This window comes from Narcine bancroftii, chromosome 6 (genome assembly GCF_036971445.1).
Source record: "Narcine bancroftii isolate sNarBan1 chromosome 6, sNarBan1.hap1, whole genome shotgun sequence".
Classification (NCBI taxonomy): Eukaryota; Metazoa; Chordata; class Chondrichthyes; order Torpediniformes; family Narcinidae; genus Narcine; species Narcine bancroftii.
In genome coordinates this window covers 20,857,116-20,872,242 of record NC_091474.1, presented here as the reverse complement: position 1 = coordinate 20,872,242, position 15,127 = coordinate 20,857,116, and the positions used below count along the sequence as shown (strand labels likewise).

The 15,127-nt window shown below is 39.7% G+C and overlaps 1 protein-coding gene across 1 annotated transcript in view; it reads left to right on the top strand.

The window, feature by feature from the left end:
* Positions 1 to 15,127, top strand: part of LOC138735786 (transcription factor MafB-like) — a 312,630-nt gene that overhangs the window by 163,618 nt on the left and 133,885 nt on the right. The window lies entirely within an intron of this gene.

The window sequence follows — 15,127 nt, the reverse complement described above, 5'->3', positions numbered from 1 at the left end:
ACCGTTAGCTCAGGCTATCAAGCAGAATGAGAATATTACAGGTATAAGGATTGGACAGGTTGAATATAAGATTAATTTATTTGCTGATGATGTTTTGATATATTTAACTAATCTGGATCAATCTTTAATTTATTTGCAAAATTGTTTAGAATTATATGGTAAATTATCTAGAATTAAAGTGAATTGGGATAAAAGTGAAATACTGCCAATTTCTGAAGGAAATTATGATCAATGTAGACAAATTAGTAAATTTCGATGGACTGATAAAATTAAGTACTTAGGGATAATGATTGATGTAAATTTTCAATCACTGTATAATTTAAATTGTGTACCGTTAATGAGAAAGATTAAAACGGATTTCACTAAATGGAAAGATTTACCTTTAACTTTAATGGGTCGAATAAATTGTATAAAGATGAATATTTTTCCGTGAATTCAATATTTGTTCTCTTCTGAAATCCTTTTTTCAAGATTTAAATAAAGTAGCTTGAGAATTTTTATGGAAAGGGAAATTAGCAAGAGTAACGGTACATAAATTGACCTGGCAATATGTTTTCGGAGGTTTGCAATTTAAAAAAATTATTATGAAGCAGCTCAATTAAGATTTATTAATCGTATGTTAGATGTTTCAAATCCTCCCAGTTGGGCGAGGGTGGAATTGGCTGTGATAGTGGAATCTTGTCCTCATCAGATTGTATTTAAATGGAATACTGGTTTATTACAGAAATATAATGTACCAATTTTGAAACATTTATTAGAAATTTGGACTAAAAGGAATTTATTAATAGGATCAAAAGGTAGTGTATCAGTTCAAACCCCAATATATCAAAATACATTGATTCCTTTTTCATTGAATAATAGAGTTTTAGAAGATTGGTGGATTAAAGGAATAAAAAGAATGCAGGATTGTTTTGAAGAGGGTCAATTTTTATCTTTTAATCAGCTTAAAGAGAAATTTGGGATTTTAGAGAATTCTCTGTTTGTTTATTACCAAATGAGGGCACTAGTGAAAGATAATTTTGAAAGAGAAATGAAAATGTCTAAGTTAACTAAATTTGAATCTATGGTTTCATATTTTTCAGATAAGGGTTTTATATCAGAGATGAATGCATTATTACAAGATACTATGATTTAAAAAAATTTAGATACCTCTAGGATTAAATGCAAGCGTGATTTAAGTTGTGAGATTAGTTGGGTGGATTGGGAAAATATGTGTTATGATGGGTTGACTAAATTAATTAAAGTAAGATATAATATGGTTAATTATAATTTTTTGCATTAACTATATTTAACCCCTGAAAAGTTGAAAAAATATGGATTTAGTAATTCAGATCTGTGTTTTAGGTGTGGATTATGTGTTGGAACATTTATACATTTTGTTTGGTTTTGTGATAAAGCTTATCCTTTCTGGTTTAAAATGAGAAATTTTTCTTCAAAATTTGCTTAAAATTCAACTTCATTTAGATCCAAAAATTTTTTTGTGAGGTTATTTTACTCCGTTAGTGGACTTAGGGTTGGATAAGTTTCAGACAGCGTTTATTCATCTAACATTGGCAGTTGCTCGTAAATGTATTGCCATGTCTTGGTAAGATGAAGAGGAGTTAAATGTAATTTGATGGCAGAATGAGTTGAAGTCGTGTATTTATATGGAGGAAATAACATATAATTTACATAATAATTATGATTTTTTTTGTTAAGATGTGGACATCTTATATGAAGAATATGAATTTAGTAATATTGTAAATTACTGAATGTTTTTGTTTATTTTTAATGCTTGAGGGATCTGTTGTGGGAGGGGGAGGGGTGGGTTTGTTTTGTTTTATTGTTTTATTATTATTAGATTACTTATTCTGTAAAAGTCTGTTTATTTTTATTGAAAAAATACTAAATAAAGTTTAAAAAAAAGAAATATGTGCCAGTCAGGAAAAGATGTTTAAAAAGTAGCATAGAAATAAAGGCCAGGGTGAGATCAGATAGATTTTTTTTGTTTTTGTTAATTATGTAAGCATTGCAATATTAATTGCAATAATAATGCAATAAATCTTGTATTTTCTATGTGATGATGAGCAGAAATCAAAGTTGGCCTATCAGATATCAATACATTCCATCAAGACCAATTGAGACAGTGGCAAATGGAATTTAACTCCAACAAGTGTAAGGTGTTGTACATTGGTAAGTCAAACCAGGACTTACATAGTGAAAAGCAAAGGCTAGGAATGTGGAGCTCGTGACATATTTCCTTAAAAGCAGTGACACAGGTGGGCAGGGTGGAATATTGAGTACAAAAATTGAGTACAATTAATGTCACAGATCCAGTGAAAAATTAGTTTTTAAATTAATATGAAGTCATTTATAAGTTTCATGGTGTGCTATGTTATTCAAAGACTACACAGTCATTTGTCGAAGTTAATTGCTGCATCTAAGTCAACTCTAGTTCAGTCATGTACATGTACAACCTGACAAAACAGTGTTTTCTGGTCCTCAGTACAAAAGCATACAGATGCACAACCAGACATAACACTCAGAGACAACACTGCATATGCAGGAGAGGTATTTCATCTATAGAAATAAATAAGTATTGTTTCATGAATATGAGAATCTCAAATAGTTAGCATGTGCAGTTCCTTTAGTTGTTCATCATTCTCACTGCCTGTGGGAAGGTGCTGTACTTCTTTCTGGAGATGCTGCTTTGGATACTCCTATATCTCTTCCAAGATGGGAGCAACTGAAAGATGATGGAAGAGGCCCTCAATAATTTTACACGCTCTCTTCAGACAATGATCCCGGCAGATCACATTGATGGGGAGAGGAAAACTTTCTGCCACCCCTTATCGTCCTGTGGATTTACCTCTAATCCACTTCTCTGCAGTAACTGCACCACACTGTGATGGAGCCAGTCAGGACACTCTCAATAGACATAATGGTGTCCAGTAGCCTTGCCGGTTTCAGTCTTCTCAGGATGTGCAGTTGCTATTGTGTCTTGTTAAGAGAGGAGATGAGGAGTGTCCAAATAGGTCATTAGTTAAGTGAACACAAAGTAATTTGGTGCTTTCCATTCTCTCTACTACAGAATTGTTGATGTGTAGTGGAGAGGACCGTTCATGGTCCTCCTAAAATCCATGATTATCTCCTTCGTCTTATCCACATTGAGACTCAGGTAGTTAATCTCTCACCATTTCATGAGATTTTCCACCTCTTCTCTGTAGTGCGACTCGTTGTTATTATTGATTATACCAACTGCTGTTGTGTCATCTGCAAACCTGATGGCACTGTTGGAGCTTGATCTGACAATGCAGTCATGGGTCAGTAGCATGAACAGGAGTGGGTTGAGCACATAGCTCTGTGGTGCGCCAGTGGTCAGCGTGATGTTGCTTGACCTTCTGCTACTGACCTGCGCAAACTGTGGTCTTTCCATTGGGAAATCCAGAATCCTGTTACAGAGATGGGTGTTAAGTCTCAGCAAGGACAGCTCCTCCACCAGCCTCTGGGGAATGATTGTATTAAAATGAAGTCAATGAAACAGCAACCTAGTGTAGGAGACATCATTCTCCAGGTGGGTCAGCATGGAATGAAGGGACAAGGTTATAGCATTGTCTGTGGAACAGTTTCTTCTATGGGTAAATTGAAATGGGTCCAACATCTATGGGAAGTGTATTTTGATTCATTCCATCATCAGACACTCAAAGCATTTCATAATGGTGGAGGTCAGTGTCACAGGCGGTAGTCATTGAAGCCTGTTATTGTTGCCCTCTTGGGTACCGGGATGATGGTGGCTGTCTTGAACCCTGTGGGAATGATGGACTGCTGCAGTGAGGTTTTGAATATGTCCATGAAGACCTCGTCAATTAATCTGTTCAGTCCTTCAGTACCTGACCAGTTGTGTTGTCTGGTCCCACCACCTTGTGTGGGTTCATCTTAGATAGGCCTCTCCTCACCTTGGCCACGGCTATGCAGGGGGACACAGAGCTTTCTTTGGTGTCATCCTGTTCTTCTCATTAAACCATGCATAGAAGATGTTCAGTCTGTCCAGAAGGGAGCCATCATTATCCTTAACTTGTCCTTGACTTGTGATCTGCTATATAGTTTTGATCCCTTGCCACAATGCACCTTGTGTGGTTGGTGTCACACATCTGTCTGTGGATCTTCTGTGCATACCCCTACTTTGTCTTCCAGATTGCACGGGAGAGTTCAGCCCTGGTTGACCTTAGTGGCAAACCTAGTACAGTAGTGGAATCTATACCTCTCTTTGCTTTTAGTCCAAAGAAGTAAAAGATAACCTTGAAAGAAACTTACAAAAAAATATTTCATTCTGTCCATTGGCCTGACTTCCATTATCTTGGTATAATGCATTTAGAAGTGCCATTCCAGGTTAATCATTTAATCACAGGCCATAATTAGATAAGTCCTAAAACTAAGTCTTGGACTACAGATGGATATAACACTATTGTCTGCAGTTCATTGTGGACACCTGTCGTGGATATGTAGCAGACATCCACATTGACAAAATGTTGAAATTCCACTGTGGAATCATATAGACTGCAGCATGTTAGAAAGAAGCCTCCTCATCAGCTTCTAAAATTCAACTAGTGATGGCCAAATGCTGACCTTTCTCCTAATAGCATATGACCACATCATAGAACCAGAAATAGGCCATTCAACCCATTGAGTCAACCTACCTGATCCACTTTCACACTTAGCCCCAACTGTCCAGCCTTCTCCCCATAACCAGTAAGAAAAGGAACAGAGAATATTTCTCTAGTCTGTATGTTGCAAGCTTAAAATACTTGCATGGCAAAAAAAAAGGATGATTTGAAAAATAACCCAGAGAGCGCACCACATACACTCTAATCTAGAGAGAAAGGGAGAGTGGTTCACCATTTTGGACAGATGACATACCAACCAGCCATAATTTTAGACAATATCGCTCTTGGACGTTTTGAGAAGCACAGTTCCAGGTACATGGCTTTCATCTAAAGAGGTGGTAGAGCAGTAAGATGTTTATATGTCATTAACCTTGATACCTTGATGAAGGGTTCAAGCCAAAAATGCTGCTTATGTATCTTTATCTTTGCTATATAAAGCACACTATCTGACCTGCTGAGTTTCTCCAGCATCGTGTTTTTATTTGAATATCGGTCGGTGTCTGCAAACCTTCGTATTTTTTTCAAATGACTTTAACTCCAGGCTGGTCAACAAAGACTTGGTCATGGCATTGTGGCTTGGTATGAGGATAGGTTTTTGTCAGGGGATATTACAGAAAGCTTGAACTAAAACTGGCTGTTTCTGTGGCACCTTAAACTGAAGGAAATCCATTTTGTGCCACTGTGTGGAATAACAATATGTATCACAACATTTAATGGGCTATACTCACATAAACTATTTACAACCTACTATTGTTTTCAAGATATTCTAAGTGAATTGCATTAAAATAAAATTAAATATTCTTGAGGTTTAATGTCTGTAACTGTACTGAATGGAGCATCTTTTTTTTTACAGTACTCCAGCTTTCAGTAGACTAAGAATAATGGGCAGATTAATGAAGTATATGTTAGCAATCACCCTGTATAAACAGTCTTACATCAGTCTTACTCGAATGAACAAGGGGTATGAAGCAATTTACAAATGTTTAAACAAAAACCTAAAAGACCTGTTTTCAATTTTAAATTATTTATACCTATCTCAATTGCATACAGCCAAACATCAGGATTATACACGGGACCTATTGTATCAATCTTTCAGTTATATATACTGTAGCTCTTTATATCAATCACACAGTTATATACAATGGAACATTAATTATCTCCATCACACTCTTTCCGATCAAGTTAACCTCTTCTACTCAGGAATAGCTTCTCAGTTATATACTGTTATTAAAGCTGTGTGGATTACTCTCTTGGCACTGCTATAATACACATCACACTTGATCACCTGTCCCCCCTACCTTATTCATAGTGTTTCCATTTATAATTCATCACAGCCACATGAACAGTGAAGAGGAAAACCCCAGTGCAGGAAAATTTCAACCAACTGTTCAGGTGGGCAAGTGGAACTCTGAGAGAAGAAATAGGTGAGGCCTCAAGGAAGGCAAAAATGACCCAATAAAGGAAGCACAATGAAGGGACCTCAGAATGCATGTCCACACTTCTCCGAAGGTAGCAAGGGATATGGGATACTTCATGAAACAAGGCTTGGAATACAAGAGCAGGAATGTTATGCTTGATTGGCATAAAACTTGAATTAAATCACAGCTGGGTCACTGTGTGCTGTTCTGGGCAGCATGTTACAGGAAACGACAATGCTAGAGAGGAGATTTATGGACCTATTGCCAGGACATGAGAATTTTAGTTATGAGGGAAGATTAATTAGTCTGTGATTTCTTTCTTTTGAATCAAGGAGGCTAAAGGAAAATTTAATTGATGTGCATGAAATTATGAGGGACTTGGGTGAAATAAGGAAGACCTATTTCTCTTATCAAAGGGCTCAATATCTGAAGATTATATATTGAAATGAACTGGTAGAAGAATTATAGGGAAATTGTGCAACTCACTGTCTGAAGGGATGTTAGAGGTAGAAACCCTTGCACCATATTTAAAATTTACTTGAACATGTGTTCGAGATACTGGTTACTGAGCAAAAGGTGAAAGGTTATTTGACTGGATCCCTCCTCTGGCACATTCTCCAGCCTTTGATGGATATAAATTCTATTCAATATTTATCTTTCAATTGCCTCCCTTAATCCTCCTTCTCATCACCTCCTCTTTCATTGTAACTCTCCAGCTCTAATCTTCTCTATCCTTTCTCACTCCAGGGCACCACTTTTCCCTTTCATGTGTCCTTCGACAAAAAGGTCATTATAAGCCAAAAGGCTTCTGTACTGACACAGAGCTATGAGCTGAAGCATCAACTATTCTTTGGGTACCACGGATGCTGCTCAACCTGCTGAGATCCCCCAACAGCACTGGACAACAAAGATTTTGCTTCCTGAGCACTCTTCAGTGTATTTTGTGGATTTTGGGCTGCTGGTCTCAAAGATCACCATAACATTTCCCTATCATGAAACTTTTTTGAAATACAACCTATTTTTGTGATTTCATGTCATATTTTAAGTCTACTAGTGGTGGGCCTCAGGAATCAGTGTTGGGACCATTATTGTTTGTTGTCTATATTAATGATCTGGATGATGACATGGGAAATTGGATCAGCGAGTTTGCTGATGAGACTAAGATTGGAGGCGTCGTGGACAGTGAGGAAGGATTTCAAAGCTTTCAGAGGGATCTGGACCATCTGAAAAATGGGCCAGAAAATGGCAGATGGAATTTAATGCAGACAAGTGTGAGGTGTTGCATTTTGGAAGGACTAATCAAGGCTGGACATACACAGTAAATGGTAGGGCATTGAGAAGTGCATAGGAACAAAGGGATCTGGGAAAGGAGATATATAATTCCCTGAAAGTGGCATCACAGGTAGACAGCATTGTAAAGAAAGCCTTCATAAATCAAAGTATTGAGTTGGGATGTTATGATGAGGTTGTATCAGACATGGGTGAGGCCAAATTTGGAGCATTGTGTGCAGTTCTGGTCGCCAGACTATAGGAAGGATATCAATAGGATTGAAAGAGGCCAGAGAAAATTTACTAGGATGTTGCTGGGTCTTCAGGAGTTGAGTAATGGAAAGATTAAACAAGTTGGGACTTTATTCCTTAGAGCATAGAAGAATGAGGGGAGATTTGATCGAGGTTTACAAAATTAGGAGAGTAATAGGCAGAGTAGGAAAGAGAATTGGCTCTTTCCACTTAGATTAGGAGAGATAAATATGAGAGGATATGGCTTCACAGTTGAAAGGTTTAGGAACATCAGGGGGAACTTCTTCACTGAGAGAATGGTGGGAGTGTGGAATGAGCTCCCATCTGATGTGGTAAATGCAGGCACATTCTTAAGTTTTAAGAATAAATTGGATAGATACATGGAAGGGAGTGGTCTGGAGGGTTTGGAGTGGGTGCAAGTCAATGGGACTAGGGGAGCCATGTTTTAGGACGGATTAGAAGGGCCAAATGGACTGTTGTCTGTGCTGTAGTTTTCTCAGTTCCAAATTGGCTCCTAAATGATTACATTGCATTTGTCACAGTCATGCATTCATGTGCAGTGAACTTCCTGCATAATGCCTGGCTTTGCCCAGAGTGATGGGTTGTCAAAGTGAAATTTACGAAAATAAAAGGTTTTGCACTAAGGCAGTAATGAAGCATCTTTAATTATGAAAGAGAGACAAATAAATCTACAACAGCAAGATACAAATTTGAAGGCAATGGAGGGGAATTAATTATTAAGATTAACGTTTACTTTGCTTTGAATACATCCTATATTTGTTGCTGTGTGCAAAGTATGCTGAGCAGATCATTGGTAGAGTGTAAAACAACATAGAAAGCCTTAGTCTCAATTGGCTGAATTGCAGTCCATGCTATTCCCAATTTGAATGACCCATAACTCATTAATGATTTGGCTTAGCTGGCAATCTACTCATAATGGATCATTAATTACTCATAATAAAACTGATCCTAGTGGTTTAGCCTCTCAGAAGAATTCTTACTAATGCAGTGAAACATGTTTTATGGCATCTGTGGTTTCTTCTTTTTCTTCCCCCTAAGGAAGCAAAGTAGAAGGTGATATTTGGGATCTAATTAACCTTTCTCAATGCAGAATAATCGTAGTTGCCTCAGGTGAGTGTGAATAGGATATGAGTTGAATGTGGGTTAATGCAGCATTACAGGAGCAGGATTTTATTAGGGAGCTAGCAATGCTGTTTTTCTTGTACAGGGCTTTAGTGAGATAACATTTTGGAGGAGAATGTGCAGTGTCAGTCTCCATTCCTGAAAGATATCTTGGCCTTGGAATCAATGGATTGTCCTATGAAGAGCAAATCAAAGAAGACTGGGAACAGTGAAAGAGGATCTCACTGAGTTAGACAACATTCTAGGAGAAATTGGCAGGCTAGATGTTCGGAACCATTTCATGTTGATTCAGAATTCAAGGGCAATTGTTAGGATAAGGAACCAACCACTTAGAAAATAAATGTGGAGACATTTCTATGCATGAAGGACTGTAAATCATTGGTATTCCCTCCCTTAGAGGGCAGTCAGTGAATGTTCCATCATTACGTAGATTCAATTTATTATCATAGTAATAAAACAGTATCCTATTACATGAAAATTCTTTTGCTTGCTGCAAGGCACAGATTCAATGTCAGCAGGAATTGAGCACAACTCACAGTTGGACTGAGGGAAGCAAGAGAGTTTACTCTCCACCCCCCCCCCCAAGTCACCGAGTGTCCATTGATTCACCTCCAGTTCTTCCGCAGCCACACAGAGACCAGTCCAAACCATTGGCAACCCAAGTTCGAGATCCAAACCTCTGACATGGTCAGGAACCTTTCACCTCCTCGCATTCCGGTTTCGATACCTGGTACCCCTCCAGCCAATTCGAGCCAGCCTCCAGCAGTCCGCAGCTTCCATGGGTGCCTCACCTCGAGTCGCCAGCAGCCCACCACGTGCGCTGGTCCCTCAGCCGCGGATCTCCCTCATTGGTCCTCCACCATGGTCACTGTCCCCAAGATTGATTGATTTTCCATATGAGGATTTGGAAGAGTATTATATGAGTGAGTTGCAGTACATAAAACACTACAGCACACTACAGCACCGTACCTTCAGTCCCTTGGCCTATATGTTTGTGCCAAATAACCCTCTATTCTTTGGCTTGGCTTCGCGGACGAAGATTTATGGAGGGGTAAAAGTCCACGTCAGCTGCAGGCTCGTTTGTGGCTGACAAGTCCGATGCGGGACAGGCAGACACGGTTCCAGCGTTTGCAGGGGAAAATTGGTGGGTTGGGGTTGGGTGTTGGGTTTTTCCTCCTTTGCCTTTTGTCAGTGAGGTGGGCTCTGCGGTCTTCTTCAAAGGAGGTTGCTGCCCGCCAAACTGTGAGGCGCCAAGATGCATGGTTTGAGGCGTTATCAGCCCACTGGCGGTGGTCAATGTGGCAGGCACCAAGAGATTTCTTTAGGCAGTCCTTGTACCTTTTCTTTGGTGCACCTCTGTCACGGTGGCCAGTGGAGAGCTCGCCATATAACATGATCTTGGGAAGGCGATGGTCCTCCATTCTGGAGATGTGACCCATCCAGCGCAGCTGGATCTTCAGCAGCGTGGACTCGATGCTGTCGACCTCTGCCAGTCTCAGTCTCATAAATGTCCCTAATGTTTCAGCCCCTGGCAGTGCATTAATCGGCAAGTCACAGGATTGGCCTTGCTTTGACAAAAAGCAGATTAGGCTTGAGGGATTGTTTGGCCCCATCCTTCCTTTGTTTTTCAGATTCTTATCAATTTCCAATATTCGTCTCACCTTTGTTTCAATGAATGGGGTCAACCCCTTTCCTGTGTGTTGAAGACTAAATCGAGGCTGATCTTTCAGTGCCAGTTTTTTTGGATAAATTTTAAACTGATGCAATTATTTCAAATATTGACAAATACTCATCTGTTACTTTGTGGGACTACATTGTGAACAAATTGCTACATATCCTACATTGCAATGGTGACAAAAAAAAATCAAGGGGACTTCACGGGGATATGTTGACGTCTAAATGGTAGTTATTGGGAATGTGTTCTTTGTCACAGGTAATGATTGTGGGGGTTCTGCATCACCTCGTTCCCCAACCGTGACAAATACAGGTAGCCTGATATTTGGCGTGCTGGCTTTTATCAGTCAGGGCACTGAGTACTGGAGTTGGGACATAATTAGAAATTCTGCCTGGTTTGCAGTAAAAAGAGTCTCTGGGGTGAAAGTGATGTCATGTATGTACTCTGACAATAAATTTGAACTTTGAACTGAAACATAATCATTTTACAATGGTACAAGACATTGTTCAAAACTCCAAGTGCAGTCTGACCAATGTTCTGGTCACCCAGCTAGAGGAAGCTGTTTCATCTTTATCCAGAACTCAGGAAAACAACTGTTAGGTTAAGGGCCCACCCATTTGAAAATGAAATATTTCTATTAAAAATAATCTTCATCTTTGGCTTGGCTTCGCGGACGAAGATTTATGGAGGGGGTAAAAAAGTCCACGTCAGCTGCAGGCTCGTTTGTGGCTGACCAGTCCGATGCGGGACAGGCAGACACGATTGCAGCGGTTGCAAGGGAAAATAATAATTAATAAATAAAACCCCCCCCCAAAAATTAAAAATAGAAAAAAATACTGGGACTTGTGGACTTGAATTGTAAGGAGAGGACAGCTAGATTGGGATGATACCTGGAGAGTAGGAGAATGAGGTGGTTTATAAAATAATGAGGGACATGGCTAAATTGAATTCCCACAAACATTTTCCCACTTTGGATGATTCTAGAAATAGAGGGCTTGGGTTCAGAGTGAGAGAGGATGGATTTCAAATGGACTTGAAGGGCAATTTTTTCTCTAAGAATCTGGAACGAGGTCTGGAATGAGTTTGTATCTGGAACGAACTGCCAGAGGGAATTCAAGAAGTGGGTACAATTACAATTGTCAAATTACATGTGGTCAGGTATATGGATAGGAAGGACCTGCAAGGATATGGATTAAATGCTGACAAATGGGACTAGCCCAGAAAGATAACATGTTCAATAGAGTTAAGCTGGGCTGAAGGGTCTGCTCTCTCCTGTATGACTCTGTTATCTTTGCTTGGTTGTGCTTTTGGATGAAGCTCATTATGTCTCTGCTGAAGTGGTTTTTCAGACTGAAATGGCTAGGTCTCTCTTCCCTGGAGGAGAGGTTAACAGTGGGCATGAATGAAATACATAATATTATAAAGGGTATGGATAGGTGTGGTGATATGACCTTCAGCCTACTCCAGGGGGCGATCTCTGTACCTGTAGGAAGACCACCTAAGGGGCTAGCTCCACCCACCTGGCTGTCAATCAGCCGACCTGAATATAAACCTGATCCGGCCCCCTCCTGAGCTAGTCACATGGTGCCTTTTACTGGAATAAAGCCTGTTGTTCAGTCTTTTGAGTTTTGTGCTTGCTTGCTACCTCAGTGCACCACAATAGAGTAGACTGCAAGAACTTTTTCTCCATATCAAAGAGGAATAAAAGAAGAATTTAGAGAAATAGGTAAGAAATTTGGAAAGGATTTGATGGGGTTCTTTTTTCACCCAGAGAGTGGAAAGTACATGGAATGCACTGCTGGAGAGGGTGGAGGAACCAGTCACTGACAAAATTTAGGTGTTTAGAAAACACTTTGAAGGGCCCAGGCCAAGTGCTGGAAGGTTGGGCTGAATGGCCTATTTCTTTGGATGCAGGTTTAGATGGAAATGGTGAAGAATGATTGGGCGAACAGTAAGGATGTAGTGAACTCCAGCACTATACTATCAGGCAGAAATGATGAAGCCTGATCTGCTAGGCCTGTGTCTGTGCTGTTTTATTCAATGACACTCAAATTTTAAATTTATTTGTCAGAGTTTCTACATGACTTCATATACAACCTTGAGATTCTTCTACCAGCGGGCTAAATTAGGCAGTCCTTGTACTGTAGCTAATTAGGCTAAATTTCTAATTATCAGTAACTGTAAACTGTACTCAAACTGACCTGGAGGTATGAATCCTGTGGCATCTGTACCTCCTTCCTTGAAGTCAGCAGTGAGAACAGAGCACATCCTAGGAGATGTAGATCCTTGATAATTGCAGCACTCCATCTTCTCAATGGTGGGGAGAGTTTTGATGTACTTACCTATGTCCACGACCTTTTGCAGGGATTTTTTGCTCAGAGGTATTAGTGCCCACATACCAGGCAGCAGGTCCAGTGCTATCATTCGGCCAATGAGGCAGCTGCCTGGGGCACAGACCTCAGAGGGACACGGTTGAAGAGAGAAAATTGTGCCCCACAGTTCAGGTAGGTTGAGGGGAGGGTTCTAAGCCAGCGTGAGGTGCTGGGTGCTCCCGACGCCCAACTCTGAACCCTCCTCTTGACCTACATTGGAGCTCGACTGAGCCTTCCCTGTCCCCTTGGCCTACTCCCGCACACCGGATTCAGAGTTGTCGTCGGGAGCTCTGGTGTGCACCTGTTTGAATAAGTTGGATACTTACATTTATTTTTCCAATAATTCGAGCATTGGTTTCAGCAATTTATTAACCTCATCAAGAATAGTTGGTCAGTCCAAGACTAGGCCCTTTTTTAAAGAGGATCATAATTCATGAGAAGAAGAACCAAGCAGATTTGAGACCAAGATGGCCCAGGGTAGTTCATTAAGGTAGCTCCGGGCAGGCACTGGCTGTTTTCTAATAGCTGAATAATCATCAATATTCATAGATGAGAAATAAAAATACACAAATTCTTAAAGGAAATCAACTCAGCAATTACTCCATGCTATTTTTTGTTGTTATATTAATGATTTTGTTTATCCGAGTTGTCAAAATTTTTTCAAAGTTTCATAAAACAGGAGAACTTCAAAAGGCAGACTAATAGAAAAGCATTCTTGTATTTCTGTGTGTAAAGCAATGCTGAAATTATATAGTTACATTTTGCTCTGGGTTCTCTATCGATGTATTGCAAGTTCTCACAGTTGTGTAATATGGAGGTATTATTCCTTCCAGGCAGTTCTTAAATAGACATGTAATCAACTTTATTATTGCTATAATTGATGCTGTCTCACAGTGGTGTAATTAATAGAGCTACTACCTCACAACTCCACCAATCTGGCTTCTGCCCTGAACTCTGGCCGTGTTCTGTGTGTTGTTTGCACGTTCTCCCTGTGTCTATGTGAGTTTCCACTTGGATGCTTCAATTTCATTTCATATCTCAAAAATGTGGGCAGGTAGATTATTGGCCATTATTGTAGAGTGCAAGTGAGTTGTAGAATCTGGCAGAGAAATGATAGAAATGTGGGAACATTAAAAAAGGAATAGCATAGATTTGTAAAAATGGTTACGGGAAATTCAGAGCAAAATTGATAGGCCAAAGGGGTTTTAATGTTGTGCTGTCCTTGGCAGAGGTAGGCATTCTACTGAGTGCCCTTTAGTTCAAAATTATGTGTGCTAAAATATTTTCTTTTGTATTTGAGAATGACAATCAAAGATCGATGCAATTTAAAATAAATTTAGCAGTTTCAAGTTTTGTGCTTTTCATTTTTTTCTACAAACTCCTGGTTTTCTTTTAAATTGAAATTGGCAATTTTTTGTGGGGGGAAGAGTGCAAGTAGTTGGCCTTGCCTAGGGTGCAAAATAGTCTGGCACCAGCCCTGCCAGGCAGTCAGCACACTTCCCACTGCACATCTATAGAAGTTTGCCAAGGTTTCCTGGCGCTGCCAGGTCAATAGAGTCTGATCCAATCGTTGTGGTCGCGAGGGAACTGGACAAAGGAACTGAATAAAATTTAAATTTTACATTTTTAAAATTTAGATATACAGCCTAGTTACAGACCCATTCGGCCCACAAGCCTGTTCTGCCCACGTACATTCCTGTATATTTTTGAATGGTGGGAGGAAACCAGACCACCCGGAGGAAACCCACACAGACACGGAGAGAAAGCACAAACCCGTTGCAGCCAGCGCCAGATTCAAACCCCAGTCGCTGTCTCTGTAACAGCATTGCACTAACTGCTTCACTAAGTGTGTTGCTCTTGCGTGGAGCCAGGAGAGTTTCCACAGACCAAATGGCCTTTCTTCCAGACAAAAACCATTCAGCAGTTTTACAATTCTGTGATTTGGAAGCGAAGGCATAGTACAACTTCATAGCTGTACAATGCACAACAGAGGAGTACTGTGCAGCTTGAAGCAGAGCTATAAAATTCAATACAGGAATCTAATTCATTAGCGTAGAAGAGAGTTTGACACACTGCATGATAAAATGCAGCATAATGAAATGCACAGTTCATTAACCATCCTACAAATAAATCAAAAACATGCATTTCAAAGTAATACAAGGAAAGGGATTAACACCTCACAATAAGCATCAACTAGAAAACAGTACCATACAGTACGAAACAATACAGCATGACAAAGAGCAAGATAAACTCAGCCAATAACCAGTAGAAGTAATACAATGGCTTTAGGACAACATTAATCGCTCAACTAACATTAAAATAAAAAAAAGATTATCTGCTCTTTATCATGTTGCT